Genomic DNA, 23,505 nt, shown 5'->3' with positions numbered 1-23,505 from the left:
TCTCTTGTATTCTGTTGGTGAAGCTTGTATCTACAGTTCCTTGTCTCTTCTTTTGGTTTTCTATATCCAGGGTTGTTTCCATGTGTTCTTTCTTGATTGCTTCTATTTCCATTTTTAATTCCTTCAACTGTTTGATTGTGTTTTCCTGGAATTCTTTCAGGGATTTTTGCGATTCCTCTCTGTAGACTTCTACTTGTTTATTAATGTTTTCCTGTGTTTCCCTAAGTGAGTTCTTCACGTCTTTCTTGAAGTCCTCCAGCATCATGATCAAATATGATTTTGAAACTAGATCTTGCTTTTCTTGTGTGTTTGGATATTCCATGTTTGTTTTGGTGGGAGAATTGGGCTCCGATGGTGCCATGTAGTCTTGATTTCTGTTGCTTGAGTTCCTGCGCTTGCCTCTCGCCATCGGATTATCTCTAGTGTTACTTTGTTCTGCTATTTCTGACAGTGGCTAGACTGTCCTATAAGCCTGTGTGTCAGGAGTGCTGTAGACCTGTTTTCCTCTCTTTCAGTCAGTTATGGGGACAGAGTGTTCTGTTTTAGGGCGTGTAGTTTTTCCTCTCTACAGGTCTTCAGCTGTTCCTGTGGGCCTGTGTCTTGAGTTCACCAGGCAGCTGTCTCGCAGCAGAAAAGTTGGTCTTACCTGTGGTCCAGAGGCTCAGGTTCGCTCGTGGGGTGCTACCCACGGGCTCTCTGCAGTGGCAGCAACCAGGAAGACCTGTGCCGCCCCTTCCGGGGGCTTCAGTGCACCAGGGTTCCAGATGGTCTTTGGCTTTTTCCTCTGGCGTCCGAGATGTGTGTGCAGGGAGCAGTCTCTTCTGGTTTTCCAGGCTTGTCTGCCTCTCTGAAGGTTTAGCTCTCCCTCCCACGGGATTTGGGTGCAGAGAACTGTTTATCCGGTCTGTTTCCTTCAGGTTCCGGCGGTGTCTCAGGCAGGGGTCCTGCCGCTCCTGGGCCCTCCCCCACGGGAGCCCAGAGGCCTTATACAGTTTCCTCTTGGGCCAGGGATGTGGGCAGGGGTGGGCAGTGTTGGTGGTGTCTTCCGCTCTGCAGCCTCAGGAGTGCCCACCTGAGCAGGCGGTGAGGTCTCTTTCCCACAGGGTCTGGGAGCAGAGAGCTGCTGCGGGCCCGGGATCCGTGGGTGTGGGACCTCCGGCAAACACAGGACGTGCCCGGTCCTAGATGAACTCTGCCTCTGTGTGTCCCGATCTCACCAGGCAGCTCTCTTGCAGCAGACAAGTTGGTCTTACCTGTGGTCCCGAGGCTCAAGTTTGCTCGCGGGGTGCTGCCCACGGGCTCTCTTCGGTGGCAGCAACCAGGAAGCTAGGCATTTCATATTTTGGTACTGTTTAAGTGCCCAGAGGCACTTTTGGCTCTAAATGAATAGAAATAAGCTCAAACATGTTTCATGTGCTCAATTTTCTCTATTATTTCAATTTCCATTGGCTGTGAGTTTCAAACATACTGTTTTGAATTCTCTCTTCCTCCCTCCGTCCCTCCCCCTCCCCTCCTCTCACTGAGTATTTGCGTGTGTGTGTGTGTGTGTGCGTGTGTATGTGTGTGTGTGTGTGTGTGTGTGTGTGTGTGTTCACTGATATTGATATTGTAGGGTTTACCTATCTTTTTGCCATCTTGGTAAGTGCTTTATATATGATCTTTGTGATATTTGTCCCTTCAAAACAAAATTCTGTTCTCTTGGATAACCACATCTTGTTATTATTGTTTTCTCCTTGTTACATATAAATGAGAATTTTAATAACCAAATTTGTTCTTTAACATGTTTTAATACATGCATATAATGCGTACTGATTACCCTCATCTTCAATATCTCTTAACCTGTCCCCACCTCTATCTATACCTGACACCTTAACTAAAATCTTTATTTCCCATTCTTATTTGTTTTGCTTTGTGACACTGAGTTTAAATAGGGTGGCCTGCATGACCATGGTCTTTAAGCTATCCATTGGACATTGGAGTCTGTAGGTGCAGCAGTGGGTACATAGCTGAAGACAATGACTCTTCCTCTCCCAGAATTTATCAAAAGCCAATACAATGGAAGGAAGGTGTATAGGAAGCTAAGTCACTCCTCTATCCTCGAGTCTTGACAAGGTCAGTCTTGTACATGCACATACCCAGAGCAATAACAAGTAACAGCTTGATGCATTCATGATTTTAATCATTGTGTCATGTCTAGACGTTGGCATTCCATGACCCTATTCCCGGTATTTTCTTGCTCTCTCTCTCCTGCAATGTTCCCTACACCCTAGAAGGGCTGATCCAATATCTTGTTTAGGAATGTGCTTTCAACTATCTTTTACTCTTAGCATCTTGAGATCTTCCACCTACTCCCAAATTCCTTAAATAAGAACTCAGAGACTGAACTATTTATGCATAATTGCTTAGGCCATGAGCTTGGGTTTGTCCCCTGACTATCTCATAACTTAATTAAGCCATTTATTCTATTCTAACTCTAGCCACATCACTAGTTACCTCTCCTCAGGTTCATGTAACCATCTCCATAAGCATTGGGGCGAATCTCCTACTGTGCCTGACCCTACCCAAGAATCCTCTCCCTCTCTCTCTCCCAGAATTCCCACCTCCTATTTCCTGCCTAAGCTAATAAGCTAACAGCTTTTTATTGACAAGTGACGCTTCCATACATCAAGAGATTCTCTCTGAAGTAAGCCTCTGTTATGAAGTTTGCACAACTCTCCATTTTGGTTGACTTTCTGTTCCCTCATTTCCCTAATCCCATTTCTCTGCTTAGATGTTTCTACCCACACTGTTCTTCCTCTCTTTTCCTTTCACTAGTATTCCACTGCCCTGTACCCCTTTCCTAAGGCAACCCACTCTCCGTGTCTTTTTTCTAGTTTTCCAGATCCTTAGGTACTCCAGAGAAGAACTATAAAAAGGCAAAAACCAGGATTCACATATGAGGGAGTGCATGCACATTTTTTTAAGTTTCATGTATCATTCTGCAAATTTCATCTCTCTTTATAGTGGGATAAAATTTCCATTGTGTATATGTACCAAACTCTCATTATCCAGTGGATGACCACCTGGGTTCTTCCCACTTCTTACCAACCATGACTGAAGGAGCAATGTCATAGATGTGTTGGGCTCTCTGCAATATGACAAGGTCCTTCCAGAATATGCTCCAGACTTCTTTCCAAAGTGGTTGCACTAGCTTATACATTTAGTGTAATGTGCATTCTAGTGAGCAATTTAAACTTCATAGTATGTGTGTTAAGTTATCATAGCCTTTTTTGCAAGTGATTTTACAACATCCACAATGTATACTATTTAAAACAATATCATGTTATTTCTAGAAAATCTCACTCTCTCGCCGAGACTGAGTGTTGATATTACATTAATAAATCATTTTACATTTTCATGTAATACAAATATTGTTTTATTTGTTTTGTTTTACTACAAATATTGTTCTCTTAGTTGTTTTTAAAAGTCAAACATTCTTAGTAAGGAAGGTGTGCTATATTTTTTCTGAAATAGTGATTTTTTGGATGTTCTATATAACATTTTTCCCCTTTTGTCTTTAGTTTTTGTTTTTCCTTTTTTTCTGCACTGAAATAATGTGTACCTCCACTGGCAGCAGTTGAGCATGTGCACAAGTTCCCATGCATACAAAAATGTGTATTTTATTCAATTTTAAATATTTATACATGTGACAGTCTTTAGTTTTTTATTTCTAGCAACTAACTTTAGCAAATGATGTAGGACTTTAATAATGTATAGAATGAAGTGAGTGAATATATCACTTTCTAATACTGAATTCCTATTTTCTGGATTTTTTAATATGTAAATATGTATGGTTCCTCTTGTTATGTCTTTGAACATGCTGATTTATTTCTCAAATCAAATCTGTTAGGACCGTCAAGAATACTTTAAATTTCAGTGTCTTTAGCTCCTTTCTCTAAAGTTCCATTTGGTTCTCCAACTAAAAACTTCATCTCATCTGTTTATTTCATAATAAAATATATTATTTTATAATAAAACTTTTTGAATGTACTTCACATCCAATGAATTATTTTTAAATACCACATAACTCAGTAAGATATTTTATATTTTTGGAATACATTTATATTTCCAGAGTCATGTAACCAATTGGCATTACCTATTAGAATATTTTTATCACACTACAAAACTATGTATATACACATACATATGCATATATAAACATTTATATGTATTTATAGTTTGTTAATGTGATATATAATATATATACATTTTTGGCTACATATATACATATGTATATATGTTTGGTGATAACGTGTTCTAAAGTAATTATTCTGGTTATATCTATACATATATGCATATGTAGATGGATACATGTATAGATGGGTACATGTGTGTATGTATACATATATATATACATGTACATATATATTCATCATAATTACTATGAGTGTGCTGCCAATACCCTTTAATAACTACTTATTTTCCTTCTGTCTGTATTATTTGTTTTTTCTTATCAAAACTCAAAATATATTGAATAAGTTCTATATGACCTTTGAAAGTGACTTTTTCACTTACCATAAGGTTCTCAAGGACTGTCTAAAAGCTCATACCTGTACTTCATTTTTATTGATGAATAATATTTCCATGTATGAAAATGATACATTTTTCTCATGCCTTAAGCAGTTGAAACACTTCAGTTACTTTTACTTCCTGGCTTTTCAGAAAAATGCTATTTGCATAATATAGTATAAATGTTTCATGAAGAATTCTAGCAAGTCCATTAATTCTGTATTTTTTCATTTTCTAGGGATGATAAAATGTTTTATGAAATAGTCATACTGTTTTATAATCCTTTTAAGGATGCAATGTATTTCCAATTAACACAAATCTTTAATTTCATTGTTCATCCTCATGTGTGTGAGGTAAACTTTGACTGGAATGATTTAACTTGCATAACACAAATGACCCTGAACATATTATGTGTGATGTTTGTAAATATTTTATTCCAATCTTTGATTTGTGTTATCTCTGTCTTGAAAGTATCACCTGAGGCATGCATATATTTAATTTTAATGAAATCCAGTTAATTTTTTGTGCTTGCATTTTCAATGGTGTCAGGTGTGAGATACCAGGGTCTAATGCATACAAAAGGAACTGTGTTACTTTAAATAGTTTCATAGGCTTTACCCTTTCCCTTCTGTCCAAGTCTATGACTCTTCTAGAGTTAAGTGAGTACTCTGGATTGGTGTAATGCTCTATATTTGTTTTACTACACATGGAACATGAAAATTATCAACACTATTTTTTGAAAGATTTTCATTTACAATTAAATTATCTTACCACTTTACAAATCATTTCACCATAAATATAAGGCTATTATTTTAATTCCATCCCTCTGAGTTACTTTTAACAATATCATTTCTTGGTTACTACAGGTTTTTAGTATGTTTTGAAGTCTGGAAAGGTACATACTCTTGTTATTTTCTCTCAAGATTATTTTCATTATCAGTGTCTCTAACCATTTTTATGTAAACTCAAGGTTAAATTTTTTCACTTCTGAAATACAGGTCAGTAGGAACTTTGGTAGAAACTAATGTGAATATTTATAGACAAATTAGAAACCATGTAGTAATGTTATTAATGCCTCTGACAGTTCCAAAATGGGAGTGGCCTTCCACATATTCCAATCATCTTTAGTCCTTCCAAGGGGGTTTTATAAAATTTAAGCCATTGTTTTCTCAGTGTGTTCATGAGCATTTCATAGTTTTCATGAAATTTAAAATGTTTTTGCATTTTTCTGTTTCATTTTTATTGGCTCCCATATTAGCACATAAAAAGTTCACTGAATTGTGTAACATTTCTTGTCCACAATAACAATGTGCAGATGGAGATTTTGTGCCAATCTCTTAGCAGTATGGATTCTGCTCCTGTCTGTTTAGAGCTCCTACACAGGTTTATGTGGTTTCTCGGTGTCTCCTAAGCTTTCTCTTGCATGGTAGAAGCCTGGGAAAAGCCAGGAGAGGATCCAGACTCTTGTTTAAAGGATTGTATGGTGTCCTCTCTCCACAAACAACTATGGCAAAGCTCAGTGCTTTGAGGTATGGCTTTATTGGCTAACAGAGTTTCGTAGATAAAGGCCATTAAATAGAGGATATGCAACACAGCATGGGAGGCTAATTGTCAGTGTACAAAGATGGTTCAATATTTGCAGATCACCTTACCCACCATGTTAGTGGGCAGAAGAGGGATATTTACAAATTTGTATTGACATAGTCAAAGATTTTTGGAAACACTCAACATCTTTCCTTGGGAGGGGGGATCTTTTTATAATGTAAATGAAGTTGGAATTTCCCTGACATTATAGAATGTATCAACAAAATCTATAGACTTACTAGTGAAATATTACTTCTTTCCTATAATTAAGAACTATTTATTTACACTTATCCAATTTTTTATGTCTGTGAATATTTTGTTGTTAAGCACATGTATGCCCGATGTGCCCAAAGGGGGTCAGAATAGAGATCCAAATCCCCTGGGGTCAGTGTTACCGACAGTTGTGAGCTATGTGGATGCTGGGAATTGAACCCAGGTTTTCCACCAGGACAACAGGTATTGCTAGCTACTGAGCAAACTCTTTAGACCCATAAAAAATACTTTAATGTTTTTACATTCTTATTTAAAATGTTGCCCAAAGTTTAACCCAGTGTTCATGTTAATTTTCTTCACATCAAACAAGTAGTTATATTTAAAAAGAAAAGTAGGGAGTAGTTTGCTTTCATTTTCCCAGAAGTATATCCTCCAAATGACTGCTTTTCATTTTTAGATGAACCTTACCTTGAGATAGAAGACAACCCATAAATTTATATGAAGCTTTAAGGGTTGTAATGGTTTGAATATTCTTTTTTTTCCCTTTTCTCCATCTTTATTAAATTGGTTGTTTCTTATTTACATTTCTTTTTTTTCATCTTTATTGTTGGTTGCCGTTTTCTCGTAACAACAGTGTCCTTTGCCCTACAGAACATTTGTACCTTTATGACATCCCATTTGTCGATTTTTTTCATCTTTATTTACTTGAGTATTTCTTATTTACATTTCGATTGTTATTCCCCTTTCCGGTTTCCTGGCCAACATCCCCCTAGTCCCTCCCCCTCCCCTTCTATAGGGGTGTTCCCCTCCCTATCTTCCCCCCATTACTGCCCTCCCCACCACAATCAGGTTCACTGGGGGTTCAGTCTTGGCAGGACCAAGGGCTTCCCCTTCCACTGGTGCTCTTACTAGGCTATTCATTGCTTCCTATGTAGTTGGAGTCCAGGGGCAGTTCATGTATAGTCTTTGGGTAGTGACTTAGTCCCTGGATGCTCTGGTTGGTTGGCATTGTCGTTCATATGGGGTCTCAAGCCCCTTCAAGCTCTTTATGTCCTTTCTAAGATTCCTTCGAATGGGATCCCATTCTCAGTTCAGGGGTTTGCTGCAGGCATTCGCCTATGCATTTGCTGTATTCTGGTGGTGTCTCTCAGGAGAGATCTACATCCGGTTCCTGTTGGCCTGCCCTTGTTTGCTTCATCCATCTTATCTAGTTTAGTGGCTGTATATGTATGGGCCACATGTGGGGCAGGCTCTGAATGGGTGTTCAGTCTGCCACTGTTCTAAACATTGCCTCCCTATTCCCTCCCAAGAGTATTCTTGCTCCCCGTTTAAAGGACTGAAGCATTCGCATTTTGGTCATCCTTCTTGAGTTTAACATGTTCTGTGCATCTAGGGTAATTTGACGAACATTTGGGCTAATATCCACTTATCAATGAGTGCACACCATGTGTGTTTTTCTGTGATTGGGTTACCTCACTCAGGATGATATTTTCCAGTTCCATCCTATGAATTTCCTATGAATTTCATAAAGTCATTGTTTTTGATAGCTGAATAATATTCCATTGTGTAGATGTACCACATTTTCTGGATCCATTCCTCTGTTGAAGGGCATCTGGGTTATTCCCAGCTTCTGGCTATTATAAATAAGACTGCTATGAACATAGTGGAGCATGTGTCTTTGTTATATGTTGGAGCATCTTTTGGGTATATGCCCTAGAGACGTATAGCTGGGTCTGCAGGTAGTTCAATGTCCAATTTTCTGAGGACCCTCCAGACTGATTTCCAGAATGGTTGTACCGGTCTGCAATCCCACCAAAAATGGAGGAGTGTCCCTCTTTCTCCACATCCTCACCGGCATTTGCTGTCACCTGAGTTTTTGATCTTAGCTATTCTCACTGGTGTGAGGTGAAATCTCAGGGTTGTTTTCATATGCATTTCCCTTATGATTAAAGATGTTGAACATTTCTTTAGGTGTTTCTCAGCAATTTGGCATTCCTCAGCTGTGAATTCTTTGTTTACCTCTGAACCCTATTTCTTTTTTTTTTCATTTGCCATATTTTTTTTTATTAACTTGAGTATTTCTTATTTACATTTCGATTGTTATTCCCTTTCCCGGTTTCCGGGTCAAAATCCCCCTAACCCCTTCCCCTCCCCTTCGTTATGGGTGTTCCCCTCCCCATCCTTCCACATTGCCGCCCTCCCCCCAACAATCACGTTCACTGGGGGTTCAGTCTTAGCAGGACCCAGGGCTTCCCCTTACACTGGTGATCTTACTAGGATATTGAATGCTACCTATGAGGTCAGAGTCCAGGTCAGTCTTTAGGTAGTGGCTTAGTCCCTGAAAGCTCTGGTTGCTTGGCACTGTTGTTCATATGGGGTCTCAAGCCCCTTCAAGCTCTGCCAGTTCTTTCTCTGATTCCTTCAACGGGGGTCCTGTACTCAGTTCAGTGGTTTGCTGCTGACATTTGCCTCTGTATTTGCTGTATTCTGGCAGTGTCTCTCAGGAGAGATCTACATTCGGCTCCTGTCTGCCTGCACTTCTTTGCTTCATCCATCTTGTCTAATTGGGTGGCTGTATATGTATGTGAACCCCAATTTTAATAGGGTTATTTATCTCCCTGCAGTCTACCTTCTTGAGTTCTTTGTATATTTTGGATATAAGCCCTCTATCTGTTGTAGGATTGGTAAAGATCTTTTCCCAATCTGTTGGTTGCCGTTTTGTCCTAACCACGGTGTCCTTTGCCTTACAGAAACTTTGCAGTTTTATGAGATCCCATTTGTCAATTCTTGATCATAGAGCATAAGTTATTGGTGTTTTGTTCAGGAAATTTTCTCCAGTGCCCATGTGTTCCAGATGCTGCCCTAGCTTTTCTTCTATTAGTTTGAGTGTATCTGGTTTGATGTGGAGGTCCTTGATCCACTTGGACTTAAGCTTTGTACAGGGTGATAAGCATGGATCGATCTGCATTCTTCTACATGTTGACCTCCAGTTGAACCAGCACCATTTGCTGAAAATGCTATCTTTTTTCCATTGGATGGTTTTGGCTCCTTTGTCAAATATCAAGTGCCCATAGGTGTGTGGGTTCATTTCTGGGTCTTCAATTCTATTCCACTTGTCTGCCTGTCTCTGCACCAATACCATGCAGTTTTTATCACTATTGCTCTGTAATACTGCTTTAGTTCAGGGATAGTGATTCCCCCAGAAGTCATTTTATTGTTGAGTAGATTTTTAGCTATCCTGGGTTTTTTGTTATTCCAGATGAATTTACAAATTGTTCTGTCTAACTCTTTGAAGAATTGGATTGGTATTTTGATGGGGATTGCATTGAATCTGTAGATCGTTTTTGGTAAAATGGCCATTTTTACTATATTAATCCTGCCAATCAATGAGCATGGGGGATCTTTCCATCTTCTGAGATCTTCTTCAATTTCTTTCTTCAGAGGCTTGAAGTTCTTATCATACAGATCTTTCACTTGCTTGGTTAAAGTCACACCGAGGTATTTTATATTATTTGGGACTATTATGAAGGTTGTCTTTTCCATAACTTCTTTCTTGGCTTGTTTCTCTTTTGTGTAGAGGAAGGCTACTGATTTATTTCAGTTAATTTTATACCCAGCCACTTTGCTGAAGGTGTTTATCAGGTTTAGTAGTTCTCTGGTGGAACTTTTGGGATTACTTAAATATACTATCATATCATCTGCAAATAGTGATATTTTGACTTCTTCCTTTCCAATCTCTATCCCTTTTATCCCCTTTTGTTGTCTGATTGTCTGGCTAGAACTTTGAGAACTGTATTCAATAGGCAGCCTTGTCTAGTCCCTTTTCAAGTTTCTCTCCATTTAGTTTAATGTTAGCTACTGGTTGGCTCTATATGGCTTTTACTATGTTTAGGTATGGGCCTTGAATCCCTGTTATTTCCAGGTCTTTTATCATGAAGGGGTGTTGAATTTTGTCAAATGCTTTCTCATTATCTAATGAAATGATCATGTGGTTTTTATCTTGCAGTTTGCTTATATAGTGGATTATGTTGATGGTTTTCCATATATTAAACCATCCCTGCATCCCTGGGATGAAACCCATTTGATCATGATGGATGATTGTTTTGATGTGCACTTGGATTCGGTTTGTAAGAATTTTATTGAGTATTTTTGCATCAATATTCATAAGGGAAATTGGTCTGAAGTTCTCTTTCTTTGTTGGGTCTTTGTGTGGTTTAGGTATAAGAGTAATTGTGGCTTCATAGAAGGAATTCGGTAGAGCTCCATCTGTTTCAATTTTGTGGAATAGTTTGGATAGTATTGGTATGAGGTCTTCTATGAAGATCTGATACAATTCTGCTCTGAAGCCATCTGGACCTGGGCTCTTTTTAGTTGGGAGACTTTTAATGGCTGCTTCTATTTCCTTAGGAGTTATGGGGTTGTTTAAATGGTTTATCTGTTCCTGATTTAACTTTGGTACCTGGTATCTGTCTAGGAAATTGTCCATTTCCTCCAGATTTTGATGTTTTGTTGAACAAATTTTTTTCTAGTAGGATCTGATGTTTTTTGAATTTCCTGTGAATCTGTAGTTATGTCTTCCTTTTCATTTCTGATTATATTAATTTGGACACACTCTTTGTGTCCTCTGGTTATTCTGGCTAAGTGTTTATCTATCTTGTTGATTTTCTCAAAGAACCAGCTTTTGGTTCTGTTGATATTTTGTATAGTCCTTTTGTTTCTACTTGGTTGATTTCAGCTCTGAGTTTGATTATTTCCTTCCTTTTACTCCTCCTGGGTGTATTTGCTTCTTTTTGTTCTAGAGCTTTTACGTGTGCTGTCAAGTTGCTGATATATGCTCTCTCCTGTTTCTTTCTGCAGGCACTCGGAGCTATGAGTTTTCCTCTTAGCACAGCTTTCATTGTGTCCCATAAGTTTGGGTATGTTGTACCTTCATGTTCATTAAATTCTAAGAAGTCTTTAATTTCTTTCTTTATTTTTTCCTTGACCAGGTTTTCATTGAGTAGAGCATTGTTCAATTTCCATGTATATGTGGGCGTTCTTCCCTTTTTGTTATTGAAGATCAGCTTTAGCCAGTGGTGGTTTTACAGGATGCATGGGATTATTTCTATCTTTCTGTATCTGTTGAGGCCTGTTTTATAACTGATTATATGGTCAATTTTGGGGAAAGTACCATGAGGTGGTGAGAGAAGGTATATCCTTTTGTTTTAGGATAGAATGTTCTATAAATATCTGTTAAGTTCATTTGGTTCATGACTTCTCTTAGTCTGTCTATGTTTCTGTTTAATTACCGTTTCCATGATCTGTCCATTGATGAGTGTGGGGTGTTGAAATCTCCTACTTTTATTGCGTGAGGTGCAATGTGTTCTTTGAACTTTAGTAAGGTTTCTTTTTTTTTTATTAACGAGTATTTCTTATATACATTTCAAGTGTTATTCCCTTTCCCGGTTTCTGGGCAAACATCCCCCTAATCCCTCCCCCTCCCGTTCTTTATGGGTGTTCCCCTCCCCATCCTCCCCCCATTGCCACCCTCCCCCCAACAATCTAGTTCACTGGGGGTTAGATTTCTTTTATGTTTGTAGGTGCCCTTGTGTTTGGAGCATAGAAATTTCTGATTGAGAGTTCATCTTGGTGGATTTTGTGCATTTGGTGTTTTGACTATTATTTGACTATTATAAACGGGAGGAGTTTCTTTTCTGGTTCAATCTATTTGGAGTTCTGTAGGTTTCTTGTATGTTTATGGGCATCTCTTTCTTTAGGTTAGCGAAGTTTTCTTCTGTGATTTTGTTGAAGATATTTACTGGTCCTTTGAGCTGGGAGTCTTCACTCTCTTCTATACCTATTATCCTTAGGTTTGATCTTCTCATTATGTCCTGGATTTCCTGTATGTTTTGGGCCAGTAGCTTTTTCCATTTTACATTATCTTTAACAGTTGTGTCGATAATTTCTATGGAATCTTCTGCTCCTGAGATTCTCTCTTCAATCTCTTGTATTCTGTTGGTGATGCTTGTATCTATGGCTCCTTGTCTCTTCCTTTGGTTTTCTATATCTATGCTTGTCTCCCTTTGTGCTTTCTTTATTGTTTCCATTTCCATTTTTATTTCCTTCACCTGTTTGATTATGTTTTCCTGGAATTCTTTCAGGGATTTTTGTGATTCCTCTCTACCTATTTATTATGTTTTCCCGCGTTTCTCTAAGGGAGTTCTTTATGTCTTTCTTGAAGTCCTCCATCATCATGATCAAATGTGATTTAAAATCTAGATCTTGTTTTTCTGGTGTGTTAGGATATTCATTGTTTGCTTTGGTGGGAGAATTGGGCTCCAATGATGTCATGTAGTCTTGGTTTCTGTTGCTTGGGTTCCTGTGCTTGCCTCTCACCATCAGGTTGTCTCTGGTGTTACCTTGTTCTGCTATTTCTGACAGTGTCTAGACCCTCCTATAGGCCTGTGTGTCAGGAGTGTTGTAGACCTGTTTTCCTGTTCTCTTTCAGCCAGTTATAGGAACAGAGTATTCTGCTTTCAGGCGTGTAGTCTTTCCTGTCTACTAGTTTTCAGCTATTCCTTTGGGTGTATGTCCTGAGTCCACCAGGCAGGTCACTTGGAGCAGAAAAGTTGGCCTTACCTCTGGTCTCAAGTCTGAAATTGCTCCTCGGGGCTGTGTTTCCGCTCTGTGAGCGCAGCAACCAGAAGGGCCTACTCTAGGTTTTCCTCTAGAGTAGGAAATGTGGCCAGAGTGTTGTCTCTTCTGGCTTCCCAGGAGTATCTGCCCCTCTGAAGGTTTAGCTCTTCTTCCCACTGGATTTGGGTGCAGGGAGCTGTTTGACCGGGTCCCTTCAGATCTAGACAGCGTCTAGACCACAATGAACCTAGCTTGACTGCCCTTATCTTCCTCTTCCCAGAGACCCTATACAATTTCCTCTTGGGCCAGGGATGTGGGCAAGGGTGGGCAGTACTTGTGGTCTCTTCTGCCCTGCAGTCTCAGGAGTGCCCACCTGTCTGGGCAATGATCTCTCTCTCCCATGGTGTTTGGGAGCATGAGCTGTGGGCCGGGGTCAAGCAGGTTCCTTTCCTAGGTTTTCTATCTCCAGTGTTGTCTTTCTTTGTGATTTCTTTATTTTTTCTATTTCTATTTTTAGATCCTGGATGTTTTTTGTTCAATTCCTTCTCCTGTTTGATTTTGTTTTCCTATAATTCTTTAAGGGATTTTTTGTTTCCTCTTTAAGGGCTTCTACTTGTTTACCTGTCTTGTCTTATATTTCTTTAAGTTATTTATGTCCTTTTTAAAGTCCTCTATTATCATCATGAGGTGTAATTTTAAATTCAAATCTTGCTTTCCTGGTGAGCAGTTGGGGACAGGATCCTTCCAGTCTCTCCCTCCACCCAGAGCAGGAAACCAGTCTCCAGGAGTTCTCACACACCTGAGAGCAGAGGTAATACCACCACTTCTGCTCTGAGGGATCCACCTGGAAGCCTCAGGAAACACAAACCCAGAAGCCATCTGGGACAGGATCCTTCCAGTTTCTGCCTGCACCCATAGCTCACCCTGTGGCACAATTCTTGTACCCAGATCCTGCTCAGAGAAAGCCAGTCTTCAGGAGTGCTGACATACAGGTTTACTGGAGGGTCAAGCCACTGTCCAACACAGCAAGACCAGCTAACACCAGAGACAACCAGATGGCGAGAGGCAAGCACCGGAACCTCTAAGCAACAGAAACTAAGACTACTTGGCCTCATCTGAGCCCAGTTCTCTCACGAAACCAAATACTAGAGATCCCAACACACCAGTGAAGATATTACTATTAATTGCTTTGACAAAGGAAATCTTAAAACAGCCTGGTATAAATTCTCTTGTGTGGTTACTAAAGTTCACTGTTGTGAAGAGCATTTTTGATGAAAAGGAACAAGCTGAGAAAAAAATACAAACTATATAGTTCACGTAGTAAAGGGGAACCAGGAAGTGAAATGGAACAGATCTGTGTTCAAGGAGATTAAACAAATTAAGGAAGTGGTGGTCTCAGGATCATATCCTACTCAGCTATGCTTATTGTTTGGGTTTGGAGTTGAACAAGGAACAGTTATATTACTTTAGTTGCTATTTCCTAGTTATTGTTTTTATTTGGACTTTTAATCTGACATGTACCACAATCCAGAAAAGGAGGGCACACTTGTGATCCAGACCTTGAGACTGGCAGACACAGCTTTTGATCCACATGTTGAGGCATTGTGGGCATGTAAAGCTTAGGCAAAGGCAAGGTAGTACACACATTTAATCCCAAGAGGCAAAAGCAAGCAAATCTCTGAGTTCAAGGCCAGCCTGGGACAGAGCAAGTTGTAGGTGAATGAATGCTTAAGTCCAGATGTGGTGGTACATGCCTTTAATCACAGCATTCAGGAGACAGAGTCATGCAGATATCTTGAGTTCAAAGTCAATCTACAGAGATAGAGTTCATAGTCTCTTCTGAGATTCATGAAATCTTTAAACACTTAAGAAATAAAATTCAAAAAGCAGATCACATACCTTCAACAACATGCAGGATATATGTTAACATTCCAAAACATCTAAATACTGAACCAAAGCAAGACAGTAAACGAGCTGGGCAAACTCCAAACTGGATGTCTCCATGTCTCATTTCAAAGCATATCTCAGACCTCCAATGCCTTTCATTCTTATTCACTGCTATTGACAGATCTGGCATTCAGCAGTAACAAAGTTTATTTTCTTAGGTTATTTCTACTCCCTGTTAGCAGTTTTCCTTGGCAGGTATCCCACAGCTTTGATATCCCTAATATCATGGAGTATCCATTGCAACTTCAACTTTATAGCTTCTTATTCCAATGTCTGGAATCCACACATGATATTCTGGGCTCCTCCAAATGACTCTGTCAGTTCTCTAGCTATGCCCTCTGTCATACTTTGGTTGACTCCACTGTACTGCTGATGATGATCTTGGTGGTCATGTCAGGGTACTGGCCTCTCCAATAGGTTGGGTTCCTCTGATGCAACTAGGTTTTCCCCAAAACCTCTCATAGGCTCCTGTCATAATGCCAAGCCTCAACTTCTTCGTATGACCCTTTCATCCCTGAACTGTCAGCTGCAACTGAGACTGTACCTCCACCAATGTCATTTCCTGGCCTTTTATAGTGCCAAGCCTCAGACGCTCTCCTTCATACCTTCAAACTAATATCACAGAACATAAAGGGTATGTAGTCAATATGATCATGCTCTGAGTCAAGTTATTTTTCTGCATCACTGACTGGCAGACATATTACAGCAACAATATGAAATAGCTGGCAGGCCTGGAACAAAATGGCTACAGTTATGCTAGCAGGGCAGCCTTTGAGTTGGCCTGTCCCAACTTCTACCCCATTTATGAATTACCGGAGAATGTGAAGGTGTGTCCTGATCCAAAGTTGCAGGATCTTCATGGCACAGGCAATAACAGGATATCTGAGAAGAATCCTGGTGATAATCTAGTATTAATCGTTTAGCAGAAGCCAGAGTCCTTGATCCAGACCAATCACTCACTGCAATGTTTGTGCAAAAGGGTACACTGTGTGATATCACACTTCTTTAAATGGTAAGGTGTTAGGAAGTAGGGTTATTTTGTTTTCTTTTGGGTAGAGTGAAAGTATGGAATGTTGATATGGAGGACCAAGGAGATGGGATTGGGTGTCTGATATGAAATTTACAAAGAATTGATGAAAAGAAAAGCAAAGTTTAAAAAAAGCTCATTACAGCAGGAGTAGGGACAAACACTATGTACTGTTTGAATGCTCCAGTTTTACCCAGAGGAAAGTCCCTGCTAGAAGTTTTGAAACATATGCAATACTGCTCGTAAATATTTGAAAACTACTAAACTCAAACCAAATTTCTAAGTAATGTAAATTAAGAGCAAAGAAAGTGGGACATGTGCCATTAAAAAAATATCCACTTGGTAAGATACGCTATATAAATATGTTCCAGACGTTGATGGCTGCTTATTCTTCATATGCAAGACCTTAATCCTGACACATTCTAAACATTTACAATAAATTGCAATGTCTAAAAGCTCAACAAAGTCATTTGTAACAACTTTCATTTTCTCTGAAAACTTAGGAGATCTTGGAGAAGAGGTGAAGAGACCCTGGTAATTCTGTTTCAGAGATACTGGTTTTGTTCTGATTGGATGTAACTTACAGAATGGTTTCCTCCTGTGTGCCAACAAGAACGACAACTTTTTCATCGTAGCCTGAACTGTACTGTCATTACCTGACTTAGTTCTACATTGTGATTTTTTTCTGAAAAAAAAAAATCTGAGAGTTTCAGGACACAATATTTGTGCCTTGCTTTGAGTGGCCCCAAGTATTATAAACTGTCTTTTAGGGTTGATGAGATCTTGATGATCTATTCTATATAAAATATTTTAAAAAATTAAAAATTCTAATAGTGATGAGAGGGCTTAGTAACAGATTATCAAATTTGAACAATGAAGTAAGTATTGGGAAAAGGGGGTTGGTTGGTTCTTATAAGTAAAACAGTGATTAGAAAACTTTAAGTTTGTCCTTATATAAAGTAGTGTGTGACATTTTAATATAAAGCACAATTCCAAACTCTACATATGAATTGCATAATAGCAAATACCATAGGACACTATTAAAATGAACAGTGAGGCAGAGGTGTGTATTGTTTTTCTATAACCACTTTCCTGCTCAAAATCAATGCAGTATTACCTTGGTTTTACTAAGATTTTGAGCAGATATAATATAACATGAATGTGATTTCTTTTTCCTGTCTTCCTTTGAATGTTTCCACTCATTTTAAACCAATAGTTCATTTTATTTTTTCAAACCCCTGTACCAACCCTCCTCCTCTTTGCCTCTAAGAAGGTGCTCTCCTATTCACCTACCCACTCCCACCTCACCCCTCTAGGATTCCCCTACACTGGGCCATCAAGCCTCCACAGGACCAGGGGCCTGCCCTTTAATTGATGCCAGATAAGGCAATCCTCTGCCTCATGTGTCTATTAATCGATCCTGAAAAGGAATAACACTTCAAAGAAAGAACCTACTATGTCATAGAAGAAGTCTAGTTACTTTGCTCTAAGGATTCTGAAAACACTGACTCAATATGGCATCCTTTGATAGCACTGTGTATACTGTTGGCAGCTACTGTGTATGTGTGTATGTGTGTATGTATATTTGAAATGACTTATGAAATTTTTGTAAAGCATACTCATATTAGATTTTTGCTTGTTTGCTTTGCTCATTGTTTGTATTAATTTTGAGTGGAAAATGAAAAACTGTGAAAGGAGACTGCTTCCAGGTGTTAAGAGCCAAAGACAAGTCACAGCCTGGTTTTATCAACCAGTGAATCGTGAGCATCCTGATGAATCGCTGCCTCCCACCACCAAGGTCTGTGAGAGCAAATCTCACTTCAGTACCTGCAAAACTAACTGCAAGGGACAGAAAAATATCAGTAGTGTAGAAAAACAGTTATGCCCTTGAATCTTACTAAATAATTTTAAAAGTAGAAACAAAACTCAATTCATTTTTTGGAAATCTTTTGAAGAAGTTGTTTGTGTTTGTTGTTGTTTAGATCATTTCCTAGAGTAATTTGAAGATTGCCACTTTCATATCCTCTACTCTCTGCATCCAAGAACTTGGCTGAGATGCCCACTTACTGTTCTATTTGCTGACTTCCTCTCAGGAGTTCTCCACTCTTTATGTGGATGCTTCTGATTTTAGCTGTATTTCTAAATGTTTCCTCTTTTATCACTACGTTTTCTTTCTCATGGTGTGAATTCTTTATTGCTGATCATACAGATGAAATATGACTTCATAATTCAGATTTTCACCCGTTAGCCTTCCTGGATTCCCTTACCATTTTAATAGACTTTGGTTACCCTGCTCAGTCTCAAGTGTGGCATGACTCTGTACCCAGCTCTTAAGCCTTTGATTTCCTTCCTCATGTTCAGTACTGAATGTCTAGAAACACAGTAAAGATGACAGGTATTCTGATTGATGATTTTGAAAATAATAGGTGGTGTATTTTACTGCTTACTTTAATAACAAAAAGAAAGCTGTCATCTTGTTTAAGGGTTTTTTTTTGTATAAATGTCCTTCTCCATGTTAAGACCAATTCCTCAAAATGTAACTTTTACAGTAAAAAATAATTAAGTTTTGTGCAATTTCTTCTGTTGACCTAAGTTTATTGTGTCATTTTTCTCTTTCAATTTTTCTCATAAATTGCATTAAGATGTTTAACATTTAAAGTAAGTATTCATTATTTATATTTTTATTGCTTTCATCTTTTTTTCTAAATCAAAGCCATGCTGGCCTTAGTACGTGAATTATAACTTTAACTCTATTGAAATATTGTATACATTATTGACTTTTTCTGTGACGTTACTGCTTGCCAAAAAACAAAACTGTACATGAAGCTAATAACCCCTCCCAAGCCTTTTGTATATTTTCTCATGGATATCCCCCCTCTTCTGTTCTGCCCTGTCCCCTCATTTGTAGCTCATAAAATCCCCAGGGCAACAGAAGTATGTGGTGCTTCTTTCCTGAGTCACAGGACAAAGCTTCTGGCAAATGGGAGTAATGACTCAATTCCAAACAGTCTCACACCCTTGCAATCTGTTGTGGCTTCTTAATTCTTCTGGCAACTGCTGGAACTGCTCTGCATTACACGGGTTAACTGTCCAGGCTGAGGCTTGACATTACCTGTGAGCTGATGCTGAGTTGGCTCTGTGGCAAGCCAGATGAGGTTGACAGCTGTATGAGCTTCTACTTATCGTTCACGAGTCTGTTTCAGCTCCCATCTTTATCACATTTATCTCTTTTCTTGCTTCTCTCAGACCAGTGGCTCTCAACCTTCCTAATGTTGCAACCCTTTAGGACAGTCCCTCATGTTGTGCTGAACCCCAACCATAAAGTTTATTTTTGTTTTTACTTCATAACTGAAATTTTGCTACTGTTATGAATGCAAGTATCTGATGTGCAGGATATCTGATATGTGACACACAGGTTGAGAACTACTGTTTTAGATAAATGTCTTTTCCCCTTTCTATGTCACTCATTTTTATAATGTACCACATTTTTTAATGTTGCATTACTCTCTTTTCTAGTTTTTACTCCAACATCAATGTAAGCCTGTGTAATTAATAAAGGCTAGTGGCAATGACATTGTTCCTGCTATCATATTATTAAAGAGCTTAGCCTTCATTAACTCCCAGCATTCTCTTCTCACTATGCCTGTTATTTTCTCTTCCCATAATCAATCTTCAGATATTTGGCAATAAAACCTAACTAATGAAGATTGCACTGACATTGTGTTGGCCATTTATAAAAAATAGATTCATTCCTCAAAGAAACAATATGTCAGCTCATCAGCAGTGGAGTATAAAAGTTAACAGTGAAATGAATAAGTCACACAAGGCTTAGGTGAAGTGTCTGAATGTCTGTTTCCTGGATGTTTAGACTGGTCTCCCTCGTATGACTCAAAATTCAGATAAGCTGAAAACTGGTGAGCTTGATTACCCAAAGGAAATTGCTTGTATGTCAATAAAAATAATCAAAACACAACTGAAAGCTGCAGCATGCCGCCTGCCTGGATCTTATGTATCTGTGGGTAGACGCCAGAGCACAAAGAGTGCTCTTTCTAAAAATGACGTAACAAAAAACATGACAGAAAAAAATAACAGCCCATTATACAATGAATAACTTCCCATAAGTAGCAGAAATAACTTGCTCATGCAAGTAACCCCAATGAAGCTCAGGTGTTCACATACACAAAGGACTTGGGATTAGGAAAGACACTTCATGGGAGACAAAAAGCATTTCAGTGGGAAAAAGAGCACACTGCATTAATGGAGGAAAGAAAAGACTAAAATTTATCATCAACACGTAGAAAATTGTTCAGGAATAAGTAAATAAAATAAATATAACAACACATTATACTAAAGTTTTAAAAAGTGAAGAAAAACAGGCTAAGGATAAGAGTAGTAAACTCACAAGAGAAAATATTAAAATGATGTATGGGCCCATGAGCAGACATTACGTCTAGCCCAGAACTGGAAAAATGGTGCTGATGATAAGTTGAGGGACCATTTCTTATTGTTCATATGTGAAATTGGTGAAAATGTATATATATGATGAATGCTTCAAAGGCAGCGAGGAAATGATATTGTCAAGCTCACTGGCAGAGAACCAAGTTGGAACATGTAAGCTCATGACACAGGCATTTCCATCCCTGTTCATCACTTCTACAGGAATTTACCTTGGACATACAACCCCTAGCAAAACATTAATGCACGTGCACACACACACACACACACACACACACACACACACACACACACACATTGTTTGAAAGGACACAATACAGATGCCCACACTGAGGACAGTATTGAATAAATAGGCATACAGTGCAGGTTATAAAACATCAAGGATATTCTGATTTCCATAATCCATCATACAGTTAAAAACAAAGCCAGGTGCCAAAGACTGTAACATTCTGCTTTTTGTGAAAGAAAAGTAAATTCCATCTAAAATGCTCATTGGTACAATCCCACTTCAGAAGGAGAAAGGCACCATAGAAGGTGACATAATTACTTACAGGATAACATTTGAAAGGCATAGAAGGCTGAGAAGTGACAGTATGTAGAGGACACAATAAGAATCATACTTACATGAGTGTAAACTCTCATGAGTTTCCTTAAACTAATAAAAACTGAAAGCCATTAATCATTCCAATGACCCCAAATGTGTATACAAAAGCATAGCTTAACTGCAATCCAGATGTACAGAATAACTGCTATGAACAATGGAGGATCAGAAGCATCCTCAGCTTCCGCAACTTCCACTCACACCCTCAGGCTAAAACTAAAAACAAACAAAAACAGAGCCCTAATTCTAACATATTCACTTTCCATAATGATGGATAATTTGGAGCTGGCTCAAATACACCCCTCCATATAACCAAATGCTTAAGAAATACACACCTATGGATGTGTTTTCATTGTGAGATGGGCAAAAATGTACACGGAAATGAAGGAGCACTTTAATCAGTTATAGTTTTATCCTAGAATTTCAAATGCTAATATGAACTCCTGTCTATAATGCCTGGATAGAAACAGAAATGTACAGGTGACTCTCTAAACAAAGGATGTCCAAATTCCAGACTCTGGTAGCAAAGAGCACCTACTCAGACCCAGCAATTGGCTTTCTATCATTTTCAATAGAAGAGATGTTGTTTGACATTTTCTTTGTCATTAGCTTTGGAGTCCTCATTACAGGAGAAAATTCCAGTCAACTGAGACACACAAGTATTCTTAGACTGAGCAGAGAGTTTAGTTCCTGAGGAAAAAAATGCCCCAGTAGTATACTGGGAGACAGAAGGGCAGTTATTGGAGCCAGAGCCTGACACAAGTCTGCAGCAAAACTATGGGCAAGAATATTGGCCATTGCCGGTCTTCAGGAAACCCAGTAGCAAGAGCTTGAGCTAAGAGCTCTTACTGGACCCAGTCTTGGGGCTCCACTGTCTTCATAAATTTACCTCCCAGAGCCCTATATTTTCTCACAGTGAAGATCAAAAAGTAAGGAAAGTCTCCTAATACCTCCAGCAGTGGGGAGAATGGGCCATCCTTATTTAGCCAATCACTCAGTGTCTTGTCACTACCCCATTGATGGGGTTTTACTAAAGCACAAGTACTCTGGAAGAAGAGAAAAGTTCAACTTCAACACCCTACAGATGTGATGTTGGAAAGAACTCTTCAGCTCCAGCCTTCTATGAATGAGAGGAACCTGTCAAACAGATTCCCTGTAGGGTGAGACTTAACTCCAGAATGCAGGGGCGGGCTGCTTCCTGTAAACAGCAGGGACAGCAACGAGGTTTTAATGTAATTGTGGAGACTGAAGATAATGGTGCTGCAAGCTCATATCCTGCTTAAAGGGGCCCCAAGAAAATGTAATAGCAAGAGGAGGAAGGGAAAACAAGCACAGCAGGGGAAATTTAAGACTAATGCTGGAGCTACTCAGTAACCACAGGCTCCCTCTGGCCACATAAACAGCCTCACAATACCATCATGCCCATCTCATTTCCTTTTATCCCCTGAATCATGCCTGGCTTTCAATAAGAATGTATGAGACATGCTAAAATGCAGAGAGTATAGTCAAAAGGCATAAAGCAACCATCGGGACCAAGCTCAGCCATGGCAGGTTCTGGAAATTTAAAATAAGAATGGTTGTATAATGATGGTTCTAGTGGAAAGAAGTAGACAGTGTGTAGGAGCAGAGGTTGACAGGTACACAGAAACTCTGGGAAAGGATGAACAGCAACACTAGAAATTCAGATCATAGTGGTAGAAATGAAGTAGGCTCGTGATGATCTCCTTCATAGACAAGGCCTGAGGGAAGTATTGATGACCTTGAAGAGATGCCAGGAACTGGATAAAGAATGTGAAACAAAATTCAGGACTGGGTATTCATGAATAAGCTATGACACACGTACAAAAGGTGCATCCTATTCCACACCAGAATGCTGATAGGGTAAACAAGAGACAGGTGGTGTTTCAGAAATAATAGCAGAAATGCATTTTCCAAAATTAATGTCAGACATTACATGGGATCCAGGGTACTCAAGAATCAGAATGGTGTAAAGGGCCCCACATGTATACTGATATATATGGGTATCTAAGGTAGATAGTGATAGACCATAAGGGGATGGAGAAAAAAATAGATTCCTCACTAATGACCAAAAATAAGAATTGCTTTGAACTTTTCTTCAGAGGCCAAGCAATCAAGAATAGAATAGAACAACCTTCTAAATTTGTGTAATTAAGATCACCACAAATCTAGACTTCCATGTCCTATGAAATTATTATGTACAAAAGAAAAAGAATTTTAAAAAAATAAGAGAAAGGTTCTTGGACAAAAATAATGTGCTGCCAATAGACATGTCTTACCAAAAAAGAGGAAAGGATGAAGAGAGAATGGAAAGAGGGAGGGGGGAGGGAGGGGGAGAGAAGGAGAAAGAGGGGGGGGTTCTTTAGAGAAAGAAAGGATGTTGGTTGTCTCCACGGAGAAAAGGAGAGGCCTTGGTGAGGAACAGAAGAAGGTGAAATAAAAGTTTGAATCTTGGCCGTTTGTTTGCTTGTGTGGACGTTTCTTAAGCATTGCTGAT

Source organism: Rattus norvegicus, chromosome 1 (genome assembly GCF_021556685.1).
Source record: "Rattus norvegicus strain SHRSP/BbbUtx chromosome 1, alternate assembly SHRSP_T2T, whole genome shotgun sequence".
NCBI lineage: Eukaryota > Metazoa > Chordata > Mammalia > Rodentia > Muridae > Rattus > Rattus norvegicus.
Note: the sequence above shows the minus strand (reverse complement) of the source record.